Here is a 26828-nt window from a genome sequence, read left to right on the forward strand (position 1 = left end):
AAAGAAGTGATGTTAAAGAAATTATTACTATCAAGGTAAATAGTATATAGGAAAAAGTGTGCCAGGGAAACCTATGCTGAAGGAAAATATTATTATTATCTTAGTCTCTTGCAATTAAATTCATAATAAAACACAAAGTGGGGGGGGGAGTATATTTGAAGCAGGATGGACATCCTGGTCTCCTGCGATGTCTCTGATGTAGTCAGGTCACTCTATAAACTCATATTTCCCGTGGGATTTGCAAGCTTGTTTACATATTTGCCTCCCAGTTAATGGAAAAAAAGGTAAATGCCTGTGCCTTTTTTGTTTGCGTGCCTTTTCCCTATCAGTGTTAAATGTTAACCCTAAAACTGTTTAAAACCTGGTAAATATAATATATATGAAATAAGGCAGGAGCATGGTTTGTGATTCCTCTTTTCTATGTATTTAATTAAATAGCAGGATATTAAAAGTTAAAAACTCATGCTTAAATCTGCTGTTTGTTGCAGGCAGCTCTAAGTCTCTGATATAGTTCTGGAAAATCTCTGTGTCTTCTACAAGCAGAGGTAATAGCAGAACTCAGATTCTGAAAATGTGCCTCAGTTGCAGATCCCACACCACATGCAAATTTTTCAGATGAAAGTTTACTGAATAAGGAGTGAAGAAACAAGAATCCAAACCATTCCCTTTGCTCTTAAGTATTATGATTTTTAGAAATTTTACATAAAAGGTGATTATGTGCAATTGCGTTAAATGCAAAGGGAAAAAATCTACTTAAAAGAACCTAAAATAATCCTTTTGAAAATTTTCAAAATCTCTCCTTTAGAAAAACATTTTTTGGTAGGCTGAGTGCATTATGTTGGATCAGCTTATCTGCAATGGATCTTCGTTATTTCTTCTATGAAAGGTAATCAAAATATGTTTTTATGCAAAAAGACAGACTTTCATTGTGGGAGTGTTGCATACAGCCTATAGAGTGGGTCTTATAGCTGAGCAAAATGAGTTCCCATTTTCTGTATATATATGTATATATAATGTGTCAAAGAAATCCATAAGGAAGAAACCTGTATATTGTGATTATGGCTTGCTTCTTTTGTTAGCACAACTGCAGTCTACCCGCAGTGGCTGCAGGTTATAGCCAAATTTAATCTTCTTAAAGCACCACTATCAAGAAAATATACTAAAATATAAAAACCTCATTCATCCTCTGTTGAAAATATATGATTATTCAATGGCTTGATGCAAAAAAATCCCCATATCTGAATCTTGAGAATACACTGGAAAGAGTAAATGAAATAGCAGCAGTAGGTTTACTTTTACAACTGAAAAAAATTTCACATGTATTAATGTCAACAACTAGAATTTTACCTCATTAGGCAATTTCTGATCTAAGGCTCTGATGATTATTCTAAGCAGAAAAAATATGCTAATTATCCACTCTGAATGTAGAAGGAAAAAAGGTGTAAAATCTTCCTTTAGCCGTGTGACCATGTACTAATTGCATGTCATGTGTCAAAATAATGCAACCCACTTTGCCTAAAGCAATTAGACATACAGAACTCTATTAATGAAGCACTGTCTGTCACTAAAAGTGTTTTCAGAGTTACAGTTGAAGATTAAAATATTAACTTCTCAAATATTTATGATAGTTACTGACAGCATTTCAAAATGTTACTTTTAACAAAAGTATTTCATTCAGCTCCAGTTTTTAATTTGGATTTTATATTCAAAGATATTATTAACATATGGGAGTCGTGAAATTTCTATGATCTCCACTGAGACTTCTTTAGAGAGGGTACATTAGCTCCTTGAAGTTTACAGCACCTTTTTCTATTGTAATATAAACTCTTTCAGAACAAAAAAAAACATTGTTAAAAACTTTTTTCTTCAAAAGTCATTTAAAAAAATACAGAACAAGAAGATTCTTATTGTATTTTACCTATTTTTGCTATGTGAAAGAAATGGCCCTTCTTGTCAATATATCATTTGGTGCTCTCCTTCCTTTTAGGGTCATTGGTCATCTATGTTCATGAGCAAGACATTAACCTTTTGAATATCTTTATGCAGTAGGAAGGCAGGGATGCATATTGCCAAGCTGTTTATTGAATCTATCAGACACGCTGAAGAACAGACATCAAAAATTACATCAAAAAATGTAATGCCTGCTCTGTATTTCCACTACTCACCCAGCTGCTTGGGAAAGGGTTTGCACACTTCCTCCATGAGCAATACAAATCTACAGCTTTCTGGGTGCAGAAGAGTACTGCTTTTATTCCATAGCCCTAATTTACAAGAAAAAAATCAAACAAAACCAAACTTATTTGGGCACTTGCCCCAGCAAACTATAGTGGAATATTTGTATGCAAAGAAGTTGTATTGACAAGCCCTTAGTTTATGATCCATAGGGAGACTGAGATGACTACAGTGATATTTGAGGATTTATGGGTTTACCAGGACTATCAGGACTGATACCACTGTAATATTATGAAATTATTACCCTTTTTTTTGTGCCAAAAATCAGCAAATAAAAAAGCCATGTTGTTAGCACTTCATCATTTTCTAGTACTATGGTGGTAAAAACTGACTGCTGTTATGTATTAGTCCTGCCACTGCTTTTATGTTTGGTAAGGGTATTGCCTTGGTTTTGGAGCTATTACAGTCTATGGGAATCAATTACATGTACTTGAACTAAGAAGGATTTACTTGGTAACTGTAATGGCTCTGAAAGAGCCATTATGATCTGTCATGTCAAAAATGCACATGTGCCTACAGTAGATACAAACAAAGCTGAGCAAAAAGTTTCCTACATAAAGCAAGCCATTTTGGTTAGGTTACAAAACAAAATACGCATTTGATGCTGAAGTACTTTCACAACTTTTCATAATGAATGAAAAGGGGCTCCTGCCTTGCCTCTCTCTTGTGCTTTGCTGAAGGAAAGCTTGAATGTTGCATGAGAGGGAATCAGGGGAGACATTACTGAAGAGCAAAGTTCAGTGAATCACCATGTTTTGGGGTAGATAAACCCAGTTTAAAGGGGAAAATAAGTGATTTAAATTGAAGGGAAGAGTTATTCAGGTAAGGAAAGTAAAAGAATTTTTTAGTCTTTATATACATAATTATGCTACTTTGGTAAGACTGAGCATAGAGGTTACACCTCAACAACTGTAGTCATGTCACAGATGAATGTACAGAACATCAGAAAATCCTGGAGCCAGAGTGAAGAATAAATGAGAATAATGAGAACAAATTTTCCTGCCTATGCTATAGGATTGATGCAGAATGTTGTCTTAGCTTCCTCATTAGACAGATTGGTGTACCTTGCTGCAGCTCCCTCTACATTTGTTTATCCAGGTGTCTGCTGAAAGGTGACCCAAACACACATTTCTATTTCTGACCTGCAGTTGAGAGGCCCCCCGGGATTAAAGGCACAGTGGGGCCAGTGTGGCTTACACAAGGAGTGGGATCCAGTTGTGCTGGGGTGAATGCCCAGAGTGCATGGGGGGCATTGTGCAGCCAGAGTGACCCAGGTCAGGCCCCAGCCTGTGCTAAGCTGAGTTACAGCAGGGGATGGATGCAAGTGCAACAGCTGGATCAAGGAGAGCAAGGTCTTTATGACACAGCGCTCACTAAACATTTTCCAGCCACATTATTAATTTCTGCCTGTAAAATGCCTTGCATGGGCAAAAGAAGGTCATCTGATCTTGCAAATTTAAATGTATTCTTGTGGGAAAATGTGGGCACTGTTAGTGTAAAACACTGTTAGTGGTTTTCTTCTAAATAAAACAAAAATGTGGTAAAATTGGTGTAGAATTCATGATCTCTACTAATGTATTTCTATTGTTGTCTCATACAGAACTTCATTATGGAATTTTCTTTTAGTTTTTTCATTATGTTTTATTAACATTTGTATGTGGACTTAACTATGCCAAAGTTGATTGAAGCACTTTCCCAAATTAATATTGCTAAGGTACAGGATGAAGAATGGTCTGCAGTGGTATAGCTGTGTGGTTTGCAGGTTGCTTGCTGGTTTATTGGTCTAATTTTCAGTTACTGAGGAATGCTATTTAGAATGCAGTGAAAACCTTTCAATCCCAAACGAGCATGTCCAAAAAAAGAAACAGAGATTTTACTTTTAGCTCATCTTCAGATTCACAAGGGACAATAAGGGAGATTCATTAGGCCATTTGTTACTGTCATCTGCCATGATTCAAAATGAAATACTAAATGTTTCATGGACGCAGAAAAAGAGCAGTATTTGTCTTTGTGTTGGCTATGCAAAGACTCTATGGCTTTCAGCCTCCATACAAGAGGTCTGATGGATGAAAGGGGGAAGGGTGGTGCCATCTGAATGATGATGGGCTAATATCATCATCCTCTTGTCAGCTGTAATAGGCTTTTCCTCACAGAAATAATTCATAAAACCGCTACATTATATTCTATCCCTGACAGGCCCTATCTATCCTGCAACCCAGCAGGCTCACAACTAATAAGAAAATATGTGGTTCAGGAGCCCTGAAAAATTAAACAGGTAGTTTATGAACAATTTGTTTCATGGGGATGTTTATTATGTTTATTAAATATTGAGCCTTTAATGTTTTCCCAGTACAGATGATATCATAAAAATGCTGACTTAAGCCTCAGTTGTGTTCTTAGAAAGTGGCATTTTATAGCTCTTGTAGTACCCAGTAAATAACTAAATTGCTGTGGTTTAGATGTATACACAGAATAGAATTTATGGGGAGTGAGTATATTTTTATTGTGCATATGCAGTGTATTTAATATATTCATAATACACGCGTGAAAAATACCAAATTATTGATCACATTCTTTGGTTTAAATGCGGTTTTGAGAAGACCAGTATTTCAGACCCTAGAGTAGGGAAGATCAGGAATTTGTTTTATTGATTGTACCAAAGGTGAAACACTGAACTTAGTGTTTGAAGTGTCAAGGCAAAAATCTGTGTGGGCTGTAAAATGCAGGCAGGAATACTGGCTTTTAAGTATAATTTTTATAGAAATACTTTAGATGTACTCTTATTAAAGAAGAGCCAGGATAAAATGTCTAAAGCTATTGACTAACACCAATATCCTATATGCCGTTCTGTAAAACAAGTGAGGGGTGCCAGAGTTTGTTATCCACAAAGAAGGCGGATTTCCAATTGCCAGACAGAGCGCAGGATTGGGTTCTGGAAAAGACCTGGAGTGCAAGGGGAAAACATAATGTGCAACCAAACTTTTTCTATGTCCATATCTTTTTATTCTGACTCCTTTCTCAGAGTTTATTGAATAATTAATGATTCTGCAGCAGGATATGAAAACTGGCAAGTAGAAAACTTCCATTCTTAATGAATTTGTAATAATAAATAATGCTTATGATATTAAAAAGCTGTATTCCACAGATATGTTACAAAAAGCATGTGCATGACATGATTTACAAATAAAAAAATGTACAGATCTTTCATTTAGCTTTTCAGGCATCATGTGCTGTGCTTGTACCCTTCTGTTCCTGGTAAACCTGTATCCTTCTATTCCTGCTGTCTAGAAGCAGCGTGACTTCTACAACAGGAAATATTGCCTCTCTAACCTGCTGGAGTCCTGTCAGTATGCACATGGATTAAGAGGATACAGGAGCCGTAAAATATTTGTATTTTCTAAAAGCCTTTGACAGGGTTACTAAAGAAATCCAGTCACCACAGCTGTTGAAAGAGTGTCTTTTACAGATTGCAAACTGGTTAAAGAATAGAAAGCAAAGAGTAGGGCTCTTTGGTTGTTTTACAGAATGGATATTTCATTTTCAGCAGTGAGGTCCCTGAGGGATAGACACTGACACTAGTTTTATTAAACATTTTCATCAAGGGACTGGAGAAAAAAGTCTGCAGTGAAACCTCCAAGTCTAAGGATAATATGAAGCTATTCTGTGTGGTCAAAAGTCATTGCCAAGTGGCTGAAGGAACTTCAGAGCCGAGAAGGAAGGTGGTGAAACTGAGCAGAGAAGTAATATGTCAAATGAAATCTAATGTAAAAAAAATCTAAGGCAATGCATTGGGGAAGAATAATCTAAGCTGTGCTTCATGATTCTGAATTCAGAATTACCATCCAGCAGTTGGGAAAAGTATCTTGGAGTCATCCCTGGCAAGTTTTTGAGGTCACAAGCTCAGTGTGCAGTGTTAAGCAAAATCAACAAAAAGCAGGACAAAAATCCTCAGAAAAGGTTTTTCAGACAAGATAGAGCACATAATTTTGCTGCTGTATAAAAATGTATATGCCCACTATTTTGGTGCTGAGTTCTTGTCTCTGTCTCAAGAGATTCTGTGAAATTGAAGGAGGAACACAGAAGGCAATTAAAATAATCAAGTGGATGGATCAACTGTTAATAAGGAGAATAAAAAACCTGGGATTGGAGAGATCTGGGCAGACCTGGGGAGAATTGTGTGTTTTCTTACCAAGTGGCTGTGGAACTGGTAAATAAGTTCCACACAATATGAGAGCAAGGACTACTCACTAAATTCTATACAAGTCATCTAAAGAACAAACAAAAGAAAATTGTGCAGAGTCTAGACCACTTTAGAGACTTACTTCCACAGAAGGCTGTGAAGAGCAGGTGATATGAGCAGATTCAGAAAGGAATTAGAAAAGCAACAGGTTCATGAATGTCTCTTGCATAGACCAGGCAGGCATCTGCCCTCTAATATCCCTTAATGCAGCACTTCTGCTAACTGGGAGAGTATGAGGGGAATTGAGTGTAGAAAGCCGTGGGTGAGGGGAATTGAGTGTAGAAAGCTGTGGGCTTGTGTGAGGTGCACAACGTCACCCGTGGTACTTTCAGAATCAGAACATTGGGGTATTTTGATCACGGGTGTTTTAATGTTTTTAACACGTCTTTATTATATTCATGTCTAATTTGCTTCTCATTTACCCAAGTTTTACATTTGTGTACTTATGGAGGCTTTAGTTTTTTCTCTTCTATTTCAGAGTACCTGAAGTACACTGGACACCAGGCCTGCTGTCTTTTCTTTCTCATACACACAGTTTTAAAAGTTGGACTCATATCCATACATGCAGAACAGAAAACTTGAAAATCTATGTAAAGAAAACCATGTCAGCATTAAAAGAGTAAAAGATTAATTAGATGGCTTAAGCCATCGTAAAGATACACTGAAAAAACAGTGTACCTTTTTTAAATCCTTGCATTTTCTTTCACTTTTCACTGAAAACTGTTTGTTTATTGTTTGATTTTACAAAGACTTGGCACACATGCTACTTCTTTTGAACTTCAAGTGTAAACAATAAAAGCTTTTTCCCGCTGCCACCCGCCTTCCTCCTCAAGTATCTTTCATTTTTCCCTAATGGAGATGGAAAAAATCTCTTGTCACATGAAATCTTTATGACAAACTTTTCAAACAGGAAAAAAAAAGTAATATATTATTAACTATAAGCCACATGGCTACCTTGCTGTCTCTGGCTATATAAACTCATTTCTACAACAACCCAGACCAGACACAATCCAGTTGTAGATGTAAGCTCTTCAGCTGTATGTTCTCTTCCAAAAGAAAATAATTTACTGTATCCATTGAAGGGGAAAGAGGTTTATCGGGCACATTTGGGATACTACTTCCAGTCTCCATTTCCCAATTCACCCCACTTTTTTATGGAAATTCAGCTACTGCTACAGGTTGGTGATATCTCTATTGGTCCTTTTCCAATGGCAAGCCACTTTTCCAAAGCAATGTCTCCCTGCTGATTGATTGAAGGAGGCTGTGTTTGGCAGCAGGGCCACCATGGAAATGCCCTGTACCTGTTAGACCAGTGGTGCAAAGCTGTGGGAGGACCTGTGGGCAGCTTGTGTGCCGAGCCCCATGGTGCCAGTGGTCACTCTCCAGCCCAAGGCACTGACTGCAATGTGCTGCTCTTCTTCTGTTCATGCAGAAACACATGCCTTCTTACATGTCCCACATGTTGCATGATCTGATGTGCTCTGGTGTACTTGGAGGCTGGTAGTGTCACTGTTTTAAAGAAATACCACTCTCATTGGCAGGCAGTTGGAAGCAATTAATTACCAATGGATGGCATGTACAGCTGTTGCTTATGTATGGAAACAGAAGAGAAATTAGATTTAATTGGTTTAACATAATGAAGAAAGTGGCATTTATTTTATTATAGCTTCTATAAGCTGAGCTACTTGAATTTAATTTTCATAATTTTTTTGGATATAGTTGGGCAAAATTCTCTTGACAGATGAAAAAATCCCAGAGGAACAAAAATTGAGGATGTTCAACTGCCTCATTAGAAATCTGCAGGATCAGAGGAGGAACATACATATTAGACTAATGAATGATTAAATTAAATATTTTGCTATGTATGCCTATTGCTGCAGGTTGGGCTAAATTCCAAATACAGATCAGACTGTAGCTGTAATCTTTTTTTGAAGAAATTCAAAGTCCAGATTTAAATAGCAAGAGCTGGTGCAATTTACGAAATCATGGTGAATAGATATTTTCATTGTTGATTATATTATCCGGCCAACTGACACGAAATGAAAGTGAAGAGAAAAACAATTATATCTGTATGTGAAATGTAAACATACTCTATACATACAAACCAAATTGAATTACAACATATCTACAACGTATTGATATTAACAGCTCATATAGTTGACTGGATTCTGCTCCCACTGTTCATGAAGTAACTATGAGGTTAAATGCATCTATTTCCTTAGCTCAGGCTATCATAATAAAGAGAAAAATTTAGTTCCATGTGACCCCAATATTTAGCTCATTAACGTTTTTGAAAATACTCCTTGTTAAGAGGTACTGTCCACATACAAAGTACTGATATGGTACTGCAGCTATTAAGCCTTATAAATAAACACATTTCTACATTACTGTCAATTTAATGCTCACTTTCTAATTGTTTAATGTGAATAAATGCAATAGAATCTGCATTCATGCAGTTCTCTTTTGGAAAACATGTTTGTAGACCTGTTTGTAGACATGTTTGTAAAAATTACTGCAAACTAATGTTGGTGATGTAATGCTAAGTTTATTTTTCACACTCACAATTAAAGAAAAAAAAATCTAGGTACATATTGTGTAGCTGCACACTGTGCTGCATGCAGGGAGACTGATGTTGAAACACTGGGGGAAAAATTGTTTAAATTTATTCTGAATGCAAACATTTCTGACCTGATTAAAGAGACCAGTTGTATTTTACCTTCAGATTTATTACCTTTTGTCATCCCAAATATTTAGAATTTTTATTCTTTTTTTTTTAAGAACAGCATCTTCTGTCCCTGCCCTGTCTATCTTTTGTCCTGTCCATGACAAGGGAGTTGGAATTAGATGATCTTTAATGTTGCTTCCAATAAAAATAACTTTGTGATTCTATGATGCTCATAAATTATCATAATGAGACCTCATGGAACTGTCAGGCTGAATGTAGCCTGTCTACAAATGTTTGAATACATTTTAAAAATTTGGAATGCCAGAGAGAAGAGAAGAGAAAAGAGAAAAGAGAAAAGAGAAGAGAAGAGAAGAGAAGAGAAGAGAAGAGAAGAGAAGAGAAGAGAAGAGAAGAGAAGAGAAGAGAAGAGAAGAGAAGAGAAGAGAAGAGAAGAGAAGAGAAGAGAAGAGAAGAGAAGAGAAGAGAAGAGAAGAGAGATGTTTCAGGCTCTGGGTTTCATTTTTAAATTTTTTTTTTTTTTATTTCTGTAAATGTTTCTCACAGACAGGGAAAAACCTATCCCCCTCAATACTCCTCAGATTAAAGGAGAGCATAAAATCTAGATTTGAGGCTCAGTGATTTCCTTTATCTCAAAAATAGTCCTGGAACAGAAATCCTAAACATCGGAAAAAGACCAGAACCAGACAGTACTTTTTACAGTGGCTAAAATTGCTCATGTAGTTCAATCCACAACTCAGGGAGAAAGAAATATCAACTGCTGGATGTACCAATATAGAACTCAAAAGGGTATAAAGTGAAGAGCAAATATTTCAAAGTGGAAATCGGTCTCAGGCAGATGCTGTAAATGATTTACTGAATCACAAAGAAAGGTAAAATTTTAATAAAAGCCTGGGCTCTGCACTCATATATCCAGTATTTGATCAGTTGATTTTGGCAGCTTTTTGAAATTACCCGTGTTGAGAGACAAGTATACTCTGTCAAGTAAAAATGACCTCTGCATGAGAAACAGTAAATTATACAGAAAGTTTGCATAAACACAATTAATGTAGGATTGCTTACTAAAACCACAAACTGATGACAGATATTTTCATTGTGAGTATTTCTGTATATCAGAGTGTTGTGAGAAAAACATAGCATCCTGTGCTAATAATTCACTTTATTTACCTTTTTAAGAAAAGTCTCAGATGCACTTAGTAAAAGCAGCATGTACCTGTCTGTCAGCAGAACAGCCTTTAGTGTTTATTCACCTCCTATTCTTCAGAACACATGCCTGGAGCAGCTGGCAGATGCATTCAGGAAAACAACTGGTCCCTGTCAACACCACCCAACCTTCTGAGGCCAGGCAGGCACTTAGAAAGTCACAAATAAAGACCAGTGTTTTGTTTTGCCAATAGCCTGGTGTGTTTTCCCTCCTCTTTTGTTCACAATGTGCAACACCATCAAAGGGACCTGATTAGAACAAAGGAACAGGGATCACTGTAACAATTATGATAAAAATGAAAAGGCATAATAAAAAACAAACCCCAAAATCAGGAAAATAATGCCAGGTGAAGATGAATACACATCCGCTGGGAACAATTACATAGCAGATGCATCCAAAAATTCATTATCAACGTATAATTTGACATGTTCCTAGTAATGTTATTCATTGCATTTACAAATAATTCATCACAGGTGTTGTGAACTAAAATGGAATACAAGATCCTTATGTTATTCACTAGGACAAGGGGAAATGTCCACTTTGTAATTGCACATTGCATTCAATTTTATTAAAAGGTTTTGTCTTTTGTTGTGTAAATTCTTCTGCCATGCTGGATAAATCAGATATAGAGAAACCGCTTTCTTTCCAAAACATATTTATTCTCACCAAAAGAGTGGTAAATATACTATTATTTCACTTCCTTTTTCTATTTTCCTCCTTTTCCTCAAAACCAAAGCATCTGATTTTGCAAGTTCTATTTTGTATTGTTAGTTTCACTGATTTCAGTTACTTCTGATATACTTCTAATGTTGCAGATCTTGTTCCTTTGAGCTCCTTTTTAATAATCAGATCTTCTAGCAGAGGCAAGTCCTGTTCATTCAAGTGTAGCACTATTATTTTAACTAGAAAGGTATATGCATGAATAAGTGGAGCAGGGATTGATGCAGGATACTTTTTTCTTTAACCTGACTCAAGGCAAAACTCTTATTTAAACTTCTTATTTATTGTTTTAGGATTAATACTAAATTAATCGGAGAAATGAAGCTTTGACTAATTTTACTTGTGCTACTACGAAATCCAGTCATAAGTAAAAATTAACAAAAGGCAGCATTTCAATCCAGGTCAAATTCTATAAATAATGACAAAACCAATACACCTGCATTTATCTTTTAGTCTGAAATTCATGAAAAAAATCACTGTCTTTATTCCAAAGCTTTATTGCAATAATATAACAATAATTGAGTAACACTTGATACTAGAAAGCAGCCTAGCAGCACTGTGTTTTTAATCCTAGTATACAGCTTCAAACAGAACCTTCAAGCTCATATATATAGATAAACACACTCTTGAAAAAATAATTAATTAATGATTATACCCAGCCTGAGTAATATATGATGCATTCTGGTCTCATTGTCCTGGCAGGAACTTCAGATCACTGATATAAACATAGCAGAAGGGTTTTTAAGGCAGTTTTTGAGCTGGTTCAGTAACTAGTTGCCTCCTATTGAGTTCTTTGTTATGAGTTCTCCTTTCTACATGTGACCACTACACCAGATGCAGGTTTTGCTGTGCAGTGGTGCAATAGGATTTCACGGTTTTGCATGTGAGGCCAGCATGGCACACACAGCATGTGCCATTCGGGCAGCCGAAGGTGACAACTGTCTGTCACTTATGGTGGCTTGCAGTCGATAAAAAGTATTCAGTAGGCCAGAGAGAGACACTGTGAAAGGAAACAAGAGAAATTCACTGGCTGGAAGATTCCACTGAGGAAACCTTCAAGCAAATTAGCAAAGGAATTGAGTTCTAGTCTCCCTACTGCCAGCTGAATGCTGTAATCACAAGGCTAAAGAGTGATGTTCAGTTTCTGTGTGACAAGTACTGCATGAAAAAGGGAGAAGACTCAGCTGGACTGAAGTGCTCACCTCATTTCAGAAGATATCTATGGTTTGAGGCATTTTGAAGTGATGGGGCACTTAAAACTTGTCGGCCCTGGATGACTGCTCAAACCACCCAACTTTGTAGAAGCAAAATGTTGTCATTGACATTTTTTCAGGGGGGCAAGTTTTGACTATGGGGAATGATTTCTCTTCACCTCCCACACTTATTCCTTCAAAGAAGGTTAAAAACCTAGTTTGAGTTACACATTTAGCTAAGACTCTTCATTAGAAAAATACGTACATCCTTGTAAGGCATATTGATAGAAAAAGGGCCAATTTTTGGAAAAATTGCCTCAGTGATGAGGACTATGAAGAAGTCTAAGTGTCTTCTTCAGGTTTGTGGACTCTGCTAAATAGTAGCTGTACATCGTTTTTGTATCATGGCATTAGGTTCTTCAGGAAAGGATTTGAAAAAAATTATGAAGGGGAAAGCTGACATTTGAAAATGGGCATCAGAATTTCTCCTCTGTTCCCTGGAGCTGCTGCTCACCACTTTACATTCCTCAAAGAAATCATGTTCATCTGCTGCAAATATTAACCCTACCTCCTGTTATGATTAGTCAGGATAAGACACCACCTCCTTGTGGTAGTGCCACCAATTTTCTACAGCTGAGGGCAGGAGGCAATGATTTGAAATCAGCAGTGTTGCATTTTCAGTAATCTGGTGATTCTTACTGATCATGAGGATGTTGAGAGAAGCTTTAAAATTTTTTATACCTTCTTAAGGAACAGAGTGGTACTACTATATGATCCTTGCTTTTTCAAGGGAGAAATACTTTTTATTTTCAAAAGTCTCTTCTTACTTTTCAAAAAGAGATCCATCAGGCAGTGGGATTATACACATTGTTGCTGCATTGAAAGTTTCAAGTAGAAGTAAAATAATATTTTAAAAGGAGATTCATTGAGTAAACAAAAAAACTTGTACATAATTCAGTGCACTAAAGTAGGAAAATGAAAATTTTGCCATGAAACCTGCCATGAAAGTGCCCTCTCTCTTAAAGAAACTGTACAGTACCATCCCATCATATTTATTTGCAGGGGACAAAAATAACAGCCTATGCTAGAATACAATGTAAGATAGCTACAGACTCACTTAAGGAAAGGGAAAATGGGAAAATGGAGATGTAGAAGCTGGGGAGCACAGGGCAAGGAAGAAAAAAAGAGCAAAGGTGGACCAGATTTCTCTTTGTGGACTTGCCTTCCCAGTCGCCCATTTGCACTACTTGCCTGTTTCTTCTTTTTGTGAATGCAATGAAATTTTTTCTGTGAATATAAGCAGAGAGACCATGCACCAAAATTTCACAATAGCAATGGTATTTCATATTGACTATTTATCATCTAATATGGGTAAAATGTATTTTTTTGTCACAAACATTTTAGTCTATGAAATATATGCCAGTGTTTCAATGTGGACAATCTGTGAAAGGTGACTGGAACTTATTGTTGTGATTTGCTTGTGAATATGTGAAAATATTGACATTTACACAATAACTTCATAATTCTGTTCATTGTGCTCTATCGCAGCATAATTCACCAACTTATGCTCATTCTGCATACTTGTCTGGAAGCAGGAGAAAACATACATTAAAATTCTGATGTTGTTTCAGGTATTTTTTTCTTTGGTATATTTAAAAAAATAAATTAATGAAGTGGTGGAAGAAATGGGGAATGAACTAATATTATGGTTTCATTATAGGCATTGCAATTATTACAAAACTCTTTTTTCCTCTAACTCGTCATGTATAGCAAAGTGTCATTACATTTGCATGTTTTGCAGTGAATCTACTTGAGAACAATATACCAGTAAGCTTCAGTTTCTAAGTGACTAGAGTTAAAATCATTCTCAATAAACCTTATTTGAATCTTTTAACAACAGTGCTAGTAATGTTATATAAATATTATATATATATTATATATATATATTATATATATAAATATAAATATTTCCTTTATAAAAACTAATCAACTTACAGTTTAAGATTTGGTGAACTTGCACTGCCACTTAGAATAAATAAATAAATATAGCCAAAGGACAGTGACATTTATGCCAACATTTCCCTAAATAATGTAAATAAAGAAGATAAAACTAAAATATTTTAAATTAAAATTGCAGTAGCATATGAAGACAATTCATTTGTTTTATGTTTTTATCATTCTTGCATGGAAAAGAGTTAATTTTTCAGGTATGAAAGAAGTTACAATAAAAACAGAATTAAGGAAATTAAACAAAATTAAGGAACTTCCTATTTACACACCCTCTTCCTGCCCTCATCTGCCTGAATTATATCTGACATCAATCCCACATAAACATCCTGTCAGCACTTCCTCCACAGGTAGAGTGACCTCCTCCTGGATGTGAAGAATGACGTCACCTACATGTTCTGTACCACTTTGCCTCAGTCATTTTAATTTCACAATTGCAGATAGCAACATAATCTGTCAGTTCTTATGCCAGAAGACTCTTTTTTTTTTTTTTTGTCTTTGTACAATAGTACAAAACTTGTCTGTAAACTCTGTGATGTTTATAAGCACTTCCTCAAATCTATTCTTCATGATTTTTGAAAACCTTTTATTTAAATCTACCAGGACAGTGTAGATTAATCACCCCTGGCAATCATTTTTGTATTACAATGCACCAAGCATTTTTAGTGGGTTGGATATCTACAGCAAAACAAATATGGTGTCTTCATAAATGGAAAAGAAGTCAAAACTCTTATTTTATGCTTTATGCTTCATGATAACAAATAATCCCAGATATACTGGAATCTATTTCAACCAGGTCCATTTTAGCAGAGCAATTTTAGGTGGTATTTCACACAATACTGCTAGTAGGTCTCTTCTGTGAGTTTTCTGTTGTTTTTCGAGAGGAGTTCTCCTGAGGTAGATGATTTGAGTGAATGAGTTTCTTGGGACTGGTAGTTGTGGTCACTAGAATATTTAGTGGCAGTTCAGCATAACATAGCATAAGTAATCCTTCTCTCTGTAGAAAAAGGCATGTCTGGGTGTTCTGAATTTCTTTTTCAATAGTAGAGAATTTATTGTCATTATAAAAAAGACAAAGACTGCCTAAAACAATGAACATGTATGAATGACCAAAATATGAAAGCCGCTCTTTTATTTCATCCCTTTCTCCATCTGAACTGTTCCAAAAATATAAGGAAGTACAAATAAAAATTTTCTATATGAACAGAGGAGATCAGGCTTCTGAGCTCTGACTAAATTTTTAGTCTTTAGCCCCATCTTTATCCATGTGGTGTCATGTCTGGTGCATTGCTACCTTCATGCACATTTTTAAAGTGAGCAAACTTATTACAATCTAAGTATTCCACAATCTTCAACAACCTGACTATTCAGAAAACAGCAGTCTGCCTTGCTATCACCCATGGTGTCTTATATAAAGATACTTAATGTAAAGGTCTTGAGCGAAGAAATTCATAGAGGAATAAATATGACTTGGCATAAAAGGTAAAGGTGATATGGAACATCTGTAAGGGGAAAGAGACAGTGTAGGGTGGTGGCTATTAAGGTTAGCTGCAAGGTCTAGTAGAGAATCAGAATGTAGAGATGACATACCCTAAAGAGATTAAAGCAAATGAAATCCTAAATACCACATACAAGAAAAATGCCTTTATCTCCAAAAAGGTGTAATTTTGAAAGACGATGGTGATGATTTGTAAATTAACTCATTTTTTGCAGTATAAGTTTATAGCAAGAAATTATTCAAAACAGCATATGACATTCTGTTACACTGAAAACACTGCAAAAACATAATGGACTGGATTTTACCTTTATCTTATATGGAGGATACTGATCTTGAAAATGTACATAAAAATGGTATATTCACAGATATTGCTTAAAATATATTGCAAAAAATGTTGTGAAATAAAGCATACAATGCCTCCTTTTAATTTCTCTTTTTTCCCCACCCTCATTGTCTCAACTTCTTTTAGCAAGAAAGCACAATTTTCATGTCAATGAAAGGACAAGATGTTGTCCCCAGCTGGGAGATAACTAGCTTTATAGTCATTAATCTCTATTTGAAATATTCATAATGTCTATTATCTGTAGAATTATCTAGGACATCAGCAAATTTCTCCTTGAGTTCAATAAGTTTACGATAAAAGCTGTAGGAGTTTATACATATACTCAAACCTAATACATTCCTATATGCTGAAAAATTAAAGAATTAGAGTGGTCTTGGAAAGCAGAATTCCTCTTGATCTCCTCATTTATTGAGAGAACTTTACAGTGCTCAGCATGATTTCAGTGGTATAGAGAACACCTGGCAGTGGCAACAATCCCTTCCTAAATGCCATTGCTCGCTGTGATCATTCCCTCACTGAAGAGCCATTCTTGTATCACCTGTGACTTGACAGAATAAGGCTGAAGTAAAAGTAAAAGGCCAGTTCAACCCAGAAGCCTCAGGGTGCAAGAAGTTCAATCACAAGCTCAATTTGATAAGTATACAAGCTCGATTTTTACTTTTCACAACTATTTTTACAAGACACTCTGTTTCTTGGAATGTTTAAGGGCGCATGAACACCTGCACACGTGTGCTTGCCACACCTAATGCTTCAAGTCCTTCTCTTCCTCATGAATATTTCAACCATGCAGAGGCAAAAAAATACCATGTTATTCAAATAACCAGTAAGATCAAGTGTATAAAGACAGGCAGAAATAAGCAAAACTATAGTCTTAGTAGGTAATTCATGTCAAATCACAGGACCCAAACTGTTTGCATAAAAAAGAGAAATAATTTGGAAATAAAATTATTTTAAAAACACAAACCCCCTCTTTATATAATATCTGTGAACTGAAAGTATGCTAAATTCATTTAAAAAACATAGCTGCTGCAACTACTTTATATAGCTGAAGTAGTTCTGATAACCAGCCTCTGATAACAATGCAAACAGCTTCCAGTATCTAGACCATTTTTTTAGTATTCAGAGATCATGTATATCTTCCCCGTTGATATTTGTCTAGTGAAGAAGAGATATTCCTAAGACAGACATAAAACTAGAATGAAATCATTTGCAAGCAAAGCAGCTCGAAACCCAGAAAATAGTATCTCAATCTTCCTGTATTCTTTTTTATTCACTGCACTATAGCATGAGTAATTTTGAAACTGCAACGTTCCATTTATTGTACAATTATGTTCTATTATTTTCCTGTTGCCACAAAGCTTCCATGAAAACATGCTCCATATATGCCTAAGCAGTTTACCTTGTATGAGTATTTGCATTAAATAAATGAAAATTCACCTCTTTCTAAAGATATCATGCTGAGACACAAAAGTATTCCCTGCTATTAGGAATGTTCTTGTACAGATCTAAAAATTGTAAATGAATTTGTAGATGGTTGGTTCCATTTAAGTGAAATAGACTGAGCATAGATATTTATGAAAATGTGTTTACTTAACCAGAAAACACAAATATTTCTTTTAATAGGCTGATTTCTTGTGGATGTAAGATTTTAAAGAGCTATACTTAAAAGCAGTATTCCAGTGACAATCTATAGTCTCTTTCTCTAGCAACATTTTAGGGTGTAGGACACACTTCAGAAGTCCAATGGAAGTTTTAGATAAATGCATGGTATGGCATCTAGCAGAGAGATTTATCCATTTATTTCCCCAATATTGAATGACCTGAATAATTGATTTACATATAATGGGGATCTTACAGCTTCCACTGTAATTATGTCTCCTATTGCAAATGTACAAAGTCAAGCTGACTGTTTATTACTTCTATTAAATACAAAGTACATACTTTTGAACTCTATTTTTATTTAAAATTTCTTTACTTTTCTGAATGGTTAATGAGGAAAAAACAAAAGAAAACAATACAAAATGACCAGCAGCAGTGTGTGTGTGTATGCGTAATGCTCAATGTCTAAGGTTTTGCAAATGGAATTAAACACCAATAGGGAAAAAATCACATGAGGAGAAATGAAGCTTCAGAACAAATGTATTTCTGTGATAGTGTCTGTAACTCATGCTGGATAATCATGAACCCAGCAGCTAATGACCTCTATCTACTCTGACACATTAAGTCCAACCAAAGATAATGGTGTCCTGCGTAAATTAACAAACCCAGTGGTAAACTTGCTTCTAGTTCAGCGGGAGACAGTGTGCAAATTAGCATTGGTTCTTAATAAGATCAGTGTCCTGCAATCTACAGTTCTATAGTGTTCATAATGCTGTTTCTTTTCAGGTGAAAATTTTTTCTCTAGAGGACACTTGCACAATACATTTTTCTGACAGAGAATCATCCTCACCCTAATCAGTTCCCTCCTTGAAAACTTTCCCTATTTCTTGTACTTTCATGCTGTGAGTGCTGCTGTGAGTTTTTGGGAATGATTATTCATTTTTAAGCTTCTTTAATAGCATTTCCTTTAAATGTTGAGGTACCCAACAGAGCAAACCAGGATTTGATTTTATAATTATAACAATTCAGCAAAAGTAATGGTCAATCTATTGGCAATCTTTTTCTAATTTGTTCATCATAGTTTATTATCTTCTGAAAACTTCAAATAAACTATCTGTTACATAATTCAGAGACAAACTATTGTCAGGGACCTTATTCTGGGAACTACAGTGCATATTGCCCCTGTATGCTTAGAGTCAACTCTATCCATCCAAATCTGAAATTAGATTGCTCAACAGCTGCCTTGAGATGTCCTGCACCATTTGAGAACCAGTACCTATACCCAGCTCTCCACACCATAGAGCACAGAGTGCACAAATCTGCACTCAGGAGAACCTTGATATTGGATATTCAGCAACATCATCCCAATGCCTTAAAACAATTTGTTGGTCTTTACCTTTCTTCACTATAAAATCCCAACTGATTATTTGAAAGCAAGGTATGTTTTTTTAAATACCTTCTTTTCAGGGTGGTTTTTTTTCAGAGTTTTTAAAATTCTTTCTAAAACTGGTAAATGGTATTAAAGTGAGAACATTTGGGTTAATATTGGCTGGCTTATTTGATCAATTTTTTTCTATCCCTTGTTAAAAAAGATCATTCATGGACAACCTTTCCACTATCCAGCAACCTCTGTAGAAGATCAGGCCACATGTGCCAAACAAAAAAGTTATGTATGTTGTCCAACAGTAGGCAAATACTTTTTCTATGAACAAAATTTTTACAATATTAGATGAAATCTAATGAAGGCATTTCAGCTATAAATTATGTGCTGAAAAATGACATTGTTCCCTAATTTGTCTTTGTATAGTGAGGCATGATTATGGAGCTGGGGGCAGGGGGATGTTCTGGTACGTAGCTGATAGATAGAAGAGACTGTGGTATATTCTTCTAATGGGAGTTTTGTAAGAAAAAGTTTAATACACAGCTCTTGTCTGAACAAACCTCTCGCTGTAAAATGTTTACCTTTAATGACATGTACTATTATTTCATGATTATTTTAAAATACACTTAAAGAGTTTTACATGTTAACCAGCTACTAAGAATGCCTTAATAGACAACTAATTTTTGTTAGAGGTGTCTCGACAATTTGAATTTTATATGCATGCATTATGTTTTCTTAAAATGGGGAAATTATGCATCTGAAGGAATCTGTCTAGAATAATGGGGTTCTATAGAGGTTACTTTAATCACGTTCACCAGCAGTTATAGCTGTTTTACATCTTATTTGCAACAAAAGGGAACTCTAATTATCTTCCAAAAGAGCATAAAATGGTGTGCTTTGCTGCTGATGTAATGTTGATTCGTGAATGCTGCTGATCGGAACTGACAACTAAATACATGTCACACTTTTAAGAAATCAGTGGTGGTGACAGGATAACCCTCTTTTGTGACCTGGGGACCAGGAGATGAGGTATATATTTGCTTGCTAAGTAGAAACAATTCACCATTTTTGACTTTGAAATAAAAATCAAAATGCTGTTATAGATGGTTATCGATGATTTTTAACAATGCATCGGTTCTGTTATGACTTAGAAGCTACCTTCTGTAAAACAGATCTACTGCTTGCAAATCCCAATAAAATAGAAAGGTTTTTACATACAAGTCTCATTTTTTATAAATTACTGACTCTTTATTTTGTATTCCTATATACTGATAGGAATATAAGTCCTTACAATATCTATAATAGGTATATATTTGCTGCACATAAGGGACAATGAAGAATTTCAGTATCTTTGCAGCATGGTTTCAAATGCTTGCAATTCAAGCTCACACACAACTGCAAATTAGAAACATGCAAGCCCCCCAAAACCTGCAAAACTCACCGAATATGATTCAAATGTATATCAATACCCATGCCACCCATGCATACAGAACAGTTTGCTTATATTCCATTTCAATATGGAGTTAATCCATGGAGATCTAAATACATTAGGAATAACTGATATTTGCTACATGGCACTGTTTAAGAGTCATAGTGGAAAGTTAATACTTTACATCTCAGGCCTCAACGCTCTGCATTTTACCTAGATACTGAGATACCTGCCTGGTATGAAAGTTTAATTCACAGCCTTGTTTATTTAAACTAAGGACAGTAATTAAAATGCTTAAATAGGCTGCATTCAGCCTTCTTTTATAACTGTCAACATTCATCAGCATTGCTTAGGTTTAACACTTTAGTAGGTCTAATTCTAACTATATAAATTTAAAATAGTCTGTATTTATTACTGTATACCTCTTCTCTGGCACTTACTGAGTAATAAATATTTTTTCAATATTTCTTTTTCTAATTTTGGTAGCTTTGCATGCCAGTAATATCTGTATGTGTGACTCTGAGTTAGTATGTAGCAAATCATTTGTGCATGGTTAAATAAAGCTAAAGGTTTTCTTCAACTGAAAAAATAAAATAAAAACTTGGTCCACTTTCATCTCCCCACACAGTCTACAGTTTAGAGATGATTAAAGTGAAAATATATTTTATCAGAAGTCTTTCTGATAGTCTGTCCTTCTGTTCACTTTCTCTCTCTTTGTGGAAATCACCTACTCATGTAAATAATTCCAAACCAGTGATATGAGTACCATTATTTTCCTGTGCTTTCATTTAAAGGTGTTGTCCAACAATTTATTTTATACCCATTTTTTATCAGTATTGTATAAATAGCAAATTTTTTAAGTTAGCTCTGACAACTAGGAAACCAAATTATTTTAGAGCAGAAATGGGCGTATGATTGACTAGAGATTGATTTTGAGAGGGGAGGAATGATCCCAAAAGCTTTTCTGTCTAGGTTCCTAGAGATTTTAAGTAACATTTACTTTAGATGTGATCAGTTTATTTTGATGCATTTTCTTTACTTTGCATCTTAGTAATATCCTTAGAAAGAGTTTTTAAATGAACAAGAATGTTTCTCTCCTGCCAAATACCTGGGGAATGTCCTTTGAATTTTATGATCTATTTTTTCTCTACTGAGTAGCAAGACATATTTTGTTGTAATTATTAGCACATTACTCATCATTACTCATATGGAAAGAAAATACAGCTTTACAAATTACTGAGTGGTACCTTTGTGTTTAAAAAGCAAAAAATCAGATGCAAAAAATCAAGTACAAAACATTCAAAGCAGATGAATAGTTTTCTATTCCTTCATTTCTGTGAAAATTTTTCCTCCATTTTCATCACTGCTAGTTAGAAGCTCTGAAAATATGGGACAGAAGCAGCTATTTCTGGATACTTAAGAAGATACCAAAACAATTAATTTGTTTTATGTGTATACTACAAATCCACACTCGTATTTTTCTTCTCCACTACTCCATTAGAAATAAAAAAACATATTTGACCTATATATGAGACTAAGTAGGATGCTTCTATATCTATTACCATTTGAAGGTAAGAACTCTTCTTTATCAAGTTCAATATACTAAATTAAATTTTGTATTTCTTTTATTTGAATTAAAGGCTTTGTACTGCTTTAATTTGCTGAATAAACATAAAATTGCTTGTCTTTAACAAGAAAAAAAAAAGGGGCTTGGGATATGGGTGGTTTCAGGTGCTGGTTTCTTTTAGTACCATTTTACTCATGATTCAAACAGCACATCTAGATGGGTGAGAAGGTCTGGTCAGCCTTGTCTTGCCATTTTCATGAGTCTCCTTCCTCTTACCACACTCCTCAAAAAGCTCCTTTGTACTCCTGGAGAGAGGACTGCTAATAGTCTAACCAGCACCATTTTTGAGTCAGAACATTTTTTTACATGGAAAACAATAAATATACAGAAATGTAAATATATATTTTTTTTTAAAAGTGAGTTTTTGTATTTTTCTCGGAAATAAAGGTTTGCATTTCTGAAAATTCTGTGACTTCTTCTCAGTCTTCATATTCTTCCTCAGAAAACAGAAAAATGGGACTTTAATGTTGTACTCTATTTCAAATAATAAAAATTACAGTATTGAGTATTTCGACCTGTGTTTCCTTTTCAAAATTTCCTTTGTCTGGATTGAAGCCTTGTAAGGGAAAAACATGGAAAATCAGCAATGTGATTTTAAGCATTTGGTGCTACAATGAAACATGGAGTTTTCTGATAAGCTCCTCAACAAATGATTTCCTCTGATCAGCTCCCTCAGTCCTGCACAAGCACAGTCTCCTCCTCTCTCAGGCTGGCTCCACTTGAACCCCCATGTGCCCAGCGCTGAGACAGACAGATCCCCAGTTTGCATCTCAAGCTCTGCCCTCAGCTCACATTCCTCTCAATTTTTCTCTCCCTGAGTCTCTTGTTCCCAGTCTCCTGTAAAATCTTGCCAGCCTATCAGCCCTATTTTTCTCCTTGTAGGCTCCTTTGTTTTGTTCCTTTCTTTACTGCTAAAGAATCCTTTCTAAATTTCTTTTTCAGCAAGTAGACATAGCAAGAAGCAAACTCCCTGTCCCACTCCATGTGGAAGGTGGGCAATGGAGCGGGCAGCAGCCCTCTGTCAGGTTGCTGAGAGGGGAAGAGAGAGCCCTCCCACAACAGGCCGCACCGGCTCCTTTCCTCAGCACGGAGTGTGCTTGGGAGCCAGGTAATGGGAAAGGCCTTCCTTGTGACAGAGCCAAGGTTTTTTGGGGGCCTGAAGGTTCCAATGTCATCTTGCAATCCCTGCCAGAAGCCCATTATTCGTGCCTAATTCATGGGAGCTGGCGCTGTTACCACGTTACTCACGAGCATTGCTGCTGCTGTGGGTGGCAGCTCCGAGCAGACGTGTTGCTCTCCCAGCCCCGCGCTCACAAGCTGGCCCTTTGTGCAAGAAGTATTATTTTTAAATGTCAACCATGTATTAAGTAATGACTCAAGGGACTAACAAATCAAAGCTCAAGGCTTTGAGCGAGACACTCATCTGTCTAATAAACACGGAGTTCTATTGTACTGGATTTCATTTAACTAACATTCACCCTTTAAGCTCAGCCGCTCTATTTCACTATCTCGTATCAAAATATTGTATCTTAATATGCTTAAACCCAGACCTTCCACAGGTAGAAGGGCCAAGTGTGAGAAGCAGCAACAAAGCCAAGGTGTCAAGAGAGCTCTTGGCACCTGAAGAGTAACACAAAGGAAAAAAGTACCATTCATTGACAACTTGTTTCTTTTCTCACTACTTAAAAATCCAGGCCCAAAATATATGACTATAGAGCCTGATCAAAGCCTGTTAATTTCCATAGTATTCTTGGCATTGACTTTGATAGGCTGTGAATCAAGCCCATCCCCAAGTAGAACATATGGGTCTCTTGCACAGCTTATTTCTATTCATACTTCACTTTTTTTTTATTTATTTCATACATTATTCACAGTTTGTGATGGCAGAAAGACAGTTTATATCAGTGACACAAAGAAGACAAAGAAAGAAATACAGCATATGTGTTGTCATTATTATGAAAACTAAGGCATATTGGGCACAATGCATTTCATTTTCATTATATTACAGGATTCTAATAAGCACCATTGATAGTGAAGTCACTTGTCCTTAGCACAAGTAAAGAAGAAAGAAATGAAAACTTTTCAGGTTGTTTTTGAAAATCTTGTATACTGTCTAGGCATTTTAGGCACAAATTTAATTTCACTTCAACATCACAAGTTTCTTTGATGACAAAGTCACATATCTTTAGTCCCAAACACAAAAGTAAATAAGACATTTAGATAGTTTTCTTTTACTTTGAAGATAGGTTTATATTTGAAAATGTGAGTGCCTATGCCAGACACATTGCATTTTCTGGTTCAGTCCAACTCTGGGCTTAGTTAGGGCAATTATCTAATATCTGATAAAACACAAATGTGTCTACCTGAAGGTCTACAGAAATACATGAAATCTTTAGGTAAATACACATTAGGATGGAAAGGCAGGATGAACTGTTTCTCATGACCAGGACTCTGGGCCCAGCCAATGGTATGCAATACTTACCATTATAACCATGCTCACATATTCATTAATCTAAATTATAACTCTGGATCTCAGAAGACCTAAGGAATGTTGAGCTTTCATGCTAATTTTTATATATTTTATCTGAATTTCAATTGAATTTAATGAATTCTTTTTACCTAATATATATAAAGTGGTTTTTTTTTAATCCAAAGCTCCCAAGTATTCCTTTCGCAAACTGCCTGCACTTCCTCTCCACTTAGATCTGCTTTTTTGTGCAGATTAAAAATTCATGTCTGGTTGCCAGGAGGAGAGAGTGATTATGAAATCCACTCTAACAATATTTTAAACAAATAAATAAAAACAGCTGGGAAAAGTCAACAAGATCTCCAAGTTGATAGTAAAATGCCTCTTGAAAATATGGACAGAATGTTTTCCCATTGAGATGTGGCAGTGGTATTGCTAACAGCATGCAGAACTAGGAAAGAGAACACGAAATGGCAATAGCCTTTTGTAGTGATTTTTCTTTTGGAAGGAAGAAAATGAATGAGCATGATTTTTCTTGTGAGTCAGTGATGAGTATTTTCCACGTATGGCACTGCTGAGTTTCCTGTAGGTCATAACAGATACAAGTGGGAAGATAGGACAGTTGGCTGGGACAAGATCACAGAATTAAAAAATTCATCCCCAATATTGTTTCATTATTTTAGCGAACAAAGAGGATTCTATTTTAAACTGTCTATTTTAAGAGATACTTTCTCAGATTTTTCACTCTGAACTGAAATTCACTCCCCACAAGAGCAATAAGGTCATATTAATATGCACTTTATTTTGCATAAAATTCTCATTCATCAGCTCTGTCCCTGAGTTCTAATAATCCACACATGTGTGCTCTTTAATAGACTTTAAAAAATACTCCTTATGAAAAGAAGACAAAGTGCTCCTATGAACATGATTTCCACAAAGAAATACATAGGAAGGTATGTGCTGCTGCCCTTGTCGCTTAAGCATTTTAGATTGTTGGCCAATGTTTAGATCATGGGTGTGTTATTTAGTGGTTAAAGTGCTTTCAAAGCTCTGAGTTTGCTGGGTCATCATGTCACAGTTTAAAAGAGCCAGTCAGGAAACTCTCCTCTGAACCTGAAAAATGTTTCTCAAATTTTTTTTTTCTTTTGTTTCTCTGGGACTAGAGCTAATATGAGTTCTATGCCAAAAAAAGGTCTTCTGGCCTCTTGGGTTAGCAAAGAAGGTGTACCTAGAAGGTGTACCTAGCTCTGTTGGTCACTTTGCCAGTGCTCAAGTACTGTGAACCACCAAAGATTTTATACTCTATCTCTCAACAGGTGGATATTGACAGCCTTAAGAAAACAACATAGGTGGATAAGGGTCTTCCTGGAGGACACATGGTGGTGGAAACATTTTGTAGCATTGTGAGAGACCATATTGCTCTTGCACATTTTGAGCAGGTGGTGAGCTTACCTCAAGGCATTCTCCCTTGCCTGTGCCTTCTTCCTTCCTTCCTTCCTTCCTTCCTTCCTTCCTTCCTTCCTTCCTTCCTTCCTTCCTTCCTTCCTTCCTTCCTTCCTTCCTTCCTTCCTTCCTTCCTTCCTTCCTTCCTTCCTTCCTTCCTTCCTTCCTTCCTTCCTTCCTTCCTTCCTTCCTTCCTTCCTTCCTTCCTTCCTTCCTTCCTTCCTTCCTTCCTTCCTTCCTTCCTTCCTTCCTTCCTTCCTTCCTTCCTTCCTTCCTTCCTTCCTTCCTTCCTTCCTTCCTTCCTTCCTTCCTTCCTTCCTTCCTTCCTTCCTTCCTTCCTTCCTTCCTTCCTTCCTTCCTTCCTTCCTTTTCGTCTGGTGTCACTCTCTCCCTCTAGTCTGGGCACACAGGAGTTTGCCCCTGGGAGGGCCATCTGAAACAGAAGGGTGGTAGGCACAGACTGTTGCATGAAGCATGTGATTTTCCCATCTCTCCCATCTGCACTCCAAAATATTCCTATACTTTCCCCCGAAACACTTTTGCTGGGTCTTGATCCTCGCTCCTAAATACCTGGGAATGTCTATTTTGGTGCAGCAATTTTTAATTTTGTACTTCCAAGGGTGAGAATGATGCAAACTATTTTATCTTCATCCTTATAAAAGCCCAAATTTCCGCTGTCTGTTTTGCAGAGGAAGCATGAGACTGCTCTAATTAAGAAAAAGTGAAGTTTCCATAGTTCTTCTGAAAGAGAAAAAAATACGA

Source organism: Melospiza georgiana, chromosome 6 (assembly GCF_028018845.1).
Source record: "Melospiza georgiana isolate bMelGeo1 chromosome 6, bMelGeo1.pri, whole genome shotgun sequence".
NCBI classification, from domain to species: Eukaryota; Metazoa; Chordata; class Aves; order Passeriformes; family Passerellidae; genus Melospiza; species Melospiza georgiana.